Below are 5,151 nucleotides of genomic sequence, written 5' to 3' on the forward strand. Positions count from 1 at the left end.
GACTCTAGCACAGGGCAGAACAGTCCCAGTGGGGTTCCAAGACTGTACCTCCCCCTCTTGCCCCCCACACTGAGGCCATTTATTGTGGTTCAGTAAGAACCTAAGGGTAATCAAAACACTATGAGCCATGTTTTAGAACTATATCCATAACAAAGAACACTTAAAAAGGGGGAGTGGGGAGCTCTTGCCCTCAGCTTCTTGCTTCAATGATCAGTTCTAGTTAGACACACTTTGTAGCAGAGTAATGTTATCTCCTTTCAGCATGATCCGTCCCAGTTGTTTTCTTGACTTTGTTTTAGAATGAATCTCTTCTGCATCATCTAATACAAGGTTCATGTACTCATCAAAGGCTATGAGACAGCCCTCTGTCCGCATATTCACTTGCTCATAGAGCCACACCCGAATGCAGGATCTATTTTGCAAATATCTGGAGATGAGGTCGATGGGCTACACCATCACCTTCTGTACTTTCTGGCCTTGGCCACAGTCCACCAGCGTGGAAGCTCAGAGAGACCACACGGAGCCACACACTAGCTTTAAGACTGTACCTCTTGACAGGAGTAGAAAGTCTCCTCTTTCTTCCTAGGAGCAGCTGGTAGTTTTGAACTGCTAACCTTATGGTGAGCAGCCCAATGCAAAACTTCTACCTCTCTCTCTTTTCCTTTTTTAAAGATCATTTTATTGGGGATCTTACAGCTCTTATAACAATCTATACATCAATTGTATCAAGCATATTTGTACATACATTGCTATCATCATTTCCTAAACATTTACTTTCTACTTGAGCCCTTGGTATCCTTCCCCCACCCTCATGACCCCTTAATAAATCATAAATTATTACTTTCATGTCTTACAGACTGCTGTCTCTGTTCACCCACATTTCTGTTGTTCATCTGGGGGAGGGGGGCTGTTAATGCATCAATCATTGCAATCCATTCCTCCTTCTTCCCTACCCCCATGGTACCACTACTCCCATTCTGTTCCTGAGGGGTTTATCTGACCTGGGTTCCCTGTGTCATGAGCTCTGTACCAGTGTGCATGCTCCTGTCTAGCCAGAACTGAAAGGCAACACTGGGGTCATGATAGTAAGGGGGTGGGGGTGGTGAAGAAGCCTCGAAGAACCAGAGGAATATTGTGTTTCATCGGTGCTATACTGTGCCCTGGTTAACTCATCCCTTCCTTGTAACCCTTCTGTGAGGGGATGTTCCTATTGTCTACCTATGGATTTTGGGTCTCTGCTCCAACCCCCCTCGTCCTCAACAATGTTTTTGCTGTTGTTTTGGGTCCTCTGATGCCTGTTACCTGTTCCTGTCGACATCTCATGATTGCACAGGCTGATATGCTTCTTCCATGTGGGCTTGTTGCTTCTCTGCTAGATGGCCGCTTGGTTAATTTCAAGCCTTTAAGACCACAGATGCTATTATCTTTTGATATAGCCAGGCACCATCAGCTTTCTTCACCACATTTGCTTATGCACCCATTTTGTCTTCAGCGATCATGTAGGGAGAGTGAGCGTCACAGAATGTCAGGTTGTTAAAACAAAGTGTTCTTGCATTGAGGGAGAGCTTGAGCAGAGACCCAAAGTCAGTCCACTACCTCAATGTATTGTCATATAAATACATGTATAGACCAATACCTCTATTTTAAAATAGATTTACATATGTATATACCTATGTTTATACCTCTATCCATAGCTTTGCTTCCTAGATCTCTCCTGTTTCCTTTTACCTTCCTCTTGTCCCACCAGCTCGCTAGCCCTTCTTTTGCATCTAAGAAATATCTCGCAGCTAGACTGCTGTTCCTCCAACAACCCCAGGATCTCTACGTCCTCCTAGTTTTTGATTACCCACCTCTCTTAAAAGGTTTGAAAGGTCACTACTGTAATGCTACTAAGTATTACAGCTTTTTGCATTGTCTTGATATACAAATAGTGCAAAAGTAATCGTGGATAAAATCACTGGCCTCAAATCACTATTCAAAGGCAGTGGCAGTGTGTGGTGAAGTGAAGCCACTTCTGGCGTCTCTATCCATTTCTCTGTAACGCCCATTGAATGATGGGGTGGGTCCATGCACAGAAGGCGTGGAGGACTCTAACTTGGGGATTGGTCAGTTCCATTATTCCCCTGGGTATGGAGCGTCATCTCAGAAGCAGGATCAGAAATTCCTGAATGCCAAGACAGAAGAACCACCAGTAGAGTGCGTGGAAGCTCCCTGCCTGACATGGCAGAGGCAGCAGCGGATCCATAGCCCAGAGACCACAGAGCAGTTAAGGCAGACAAAGAGCCTCGGGCAGGCTTCCTGGCCCCACTGAGGCAGAGCCCAAAGGGGTGGGTCACTGAGAAGCTGAGGACCAGAGAGACTTTGCTGCTGGCTGTGGAGATGCGCTGCTGTCGAATAACACCAGCACCCTTAATGTTTTCTGACCTAGTGTACAGTTGTGGGAACCTGTTAACGTCCCTAACAAGCCCCCATAATGATGAGTGTTATCTGTGGGTTCTGTGTGGCCATTGCAAGGGAGAGGGCATAGAAGGAATGCTTGGTATCAGAACAGGGTCAAGAATGATGCTGGGTATAGGCAAGCCTGCCCTCTGCCTTACGGCAACCAGTCTTGGGCTGTGGTGGCTTTGGCATCTCCTTCTCCCTGGGGTAGTCTAAGGAGGCCAGAGGTGTCCCCTCGCCATTTACTCACAGTTTCCTTCATTTCAACAAACTAGCAGTAAAAGAGTATCAGCTTCACTTTTTAAGGTCCCCGATGAAAATAGCACAGCCACTCTGGAAAAGTCTGGCAGGTTCTTCGAGAACTAGACAAGCAATGGTTATACCACCGCACCACTGCACTCTCGGGCACTGATCCCAGAGAAATGCAAACTTGTGCTCATGTCAAAATCTATACACAAATATTCATGGAAACTTAATTCATAATAACCAAAATTGGAAAACAGCCCAAATGTCCTTTAATAGATAAATAATTTTGTGGGGGTACAGTTCTACTATGAAATACTCAGCAAAAAAAAAAAAAGGAAGAAACTATGATACATGCAACAACTTGGATAAATATCCAGGAAAATGGGGTTGCTGAGAAAACACAACTCTCAAAGTCCATTTATATAATACTTTTGAAATGACAAAAGTTTTGAAATGGAGACTAGCTTAGTGGCTGTTAACTGTTAAAGAGGGAATGTGGGGCACCGAGGTGGGTATGGTTATCAAAGGGAAACGAGAGAATCCTTTGTGTTACTAGACTGGTTCTGTTTCTCGACTGTGGTGATAGAACCAAGTGTGATGAAATTACATTGTTACATAGCTGCCAACCCGCTGACTCCAACTCAAGGCGACCACATGCACCACGGAAGCAAACACTGGCCCAGCCTGCGGCACCCGCATCCTCACCAGCATGGGTCATTAAGGGTCTTCTTCCATGCCCTTTCTGGCATTCCGCTTCACCAAACCCAGTGTCCTCCAGCAACTGATGGTCCTGACGATGAGTCAGAAGCAAGGACCGGTGCATGATGTTCTGTTCTGACCCACTGGCTAATTACCAGGAGCAGAACCAACCTTCCCTCCTGGTCTTACTCTAGAAGCCCTAATGAAATCCATCCACCCTAGGTGGCCCGGCTGATGTCTGAAGGATCAGTGGCATGGCTTCCAGCATCACAGCAATATGTCAGCCACCACAGTAAGACCAATGGTCAAGACAGGTAGGTGTGATAAAATTGCACATAAACACACACACACACACACCAACTACACGTAAAATTGCAAAGACTGATGGGTTTATTGCCAATTATCACGGGTATGTTACTATCCTGCAATTTTATAAAACATTACCAATGGAGGACAACAGGTATAGGATATGCTACATCTCTGTGTATTATTTCTCGGAAGAGCATGTAAATCTACAATGATCTCAAGAATATCATCCAAAATGTTTGTGATGAAGCAGTACAAGCTATGAGTTGCTCCTTGTGATGAAAGGATAGGTGTCCATCAGCTGCATACCAGCATAGCAAAGTCACCGGGTGCCTTGAGGAAAGTACGCACGTGACAGGGCAAGCTGAACGAGCATGATTTTTCTGTCATCATTTGCCGGTTTTTCCAAGAACAGCATTTTTATTGAAAAGAACTGATAGATGAACGATGATCATTTACACTTGCATTCGGCAAACAGTTTCTTCAAAGGGAACTTTGAAGTGAGCCATTCATATAGAAGAAAAAAAGATCTTCTTGCCAGTGATAAAAATCCAGGTTTGAACTGAGTATTAGAATTTTGGAAAACTTGCATCTATTATTTTGAGCCTGACAGCTTCCAACTCCTTGTACTTTTCTAATAAAATCAGTGGTGACATCTATAAGTGTTACTTGGGGTTATATGTAGTGCAATGTGCCAGCATTTGGAAAATCAGTCTAATTCAATGACTCAGTATTTTCCAAATGACAAACACATGCTATTACAATATTGCTCTTAAGATAGAAGAGTCATTCAAAATTTAAGATAGACCAGTAGAATTTTAACATACTGGTGCAAAAAAGTTCATATCTAGCTTTGAATTCCTATTGAAGCCAGCCTTTAACAAATGACCACATATCCAATTTGATGTTCTATCGAGGAATATCCACAATTACATGAAAAATCCATCAAAATACTCTTGCCTTTCGCAATTGTGTAAGATCAGATTTTCTTCAGATAGTTCAATGACAATAACTGACAGTAAGACTAAATGCACAGTAGATATGAAAATCCAGCTGTTTTCTACTACGCCAGGCTTCTCAGGGATTCGTAAAACACAGAAGAATGCCATTCATCTCAGTTGCTTTTCCATCTGGAAAATCCTCCATACAAATGTGTTATATGGGTTAACATCATGAATGTACAGCTACTTTAGCAAACTTAAAAATGTTTAAACTGTTTTAATTTCTAATGTAGTAAATATCTATAAATATAATTGTCACAAACCAAAGTTCTTTGAAACTCAACAATTTCTAAGACTTTAAGGGGTCTTCAGATTAAATATTTGAGAATGACTGGTCTGCATCAGACTCCAACTGCTAGAATCTACTTTATTAACGTAACAAATAAATACCTGTAGTTAGGTCCTTAGCTAAGTGCCTGCGGAAGTATCTGCCCTCCAGGCACTTAGGGTACTACAGTAT

General features: G+C 43.0%; 1 pseudogene; it reads right to left on the bottom strand.

Moving 5' to 3' along the window:
- Positions 1 to 216: 216 nt before the first annotated feature.
- On the bottom strand, positions 217 to 3,508 carry LOC101653661 (annotated as a pseudogene).
- Between the last annotated feature and the right edge of the window lie 1,643 nt (positions 3,509 to 5,151).

Source organism: Echinops telfairi, unplaced genomic scaffold (genome assembly GCF_000313985.2).
Source record: "Echinops telfairi isolate 266 unplaced genomic scaffold, ASM31398v2 ScPeMD7_7467;HRSCAF=8505_1, whole genome shotgun sequence".
Classification (NCBI taxonomy): domain Eukaryota; kingdom Metazoa; phylum Chordata; class Mammalia; order Afrosoricida; family Tenrecidae; genus Echinops; species Echinops telfairi.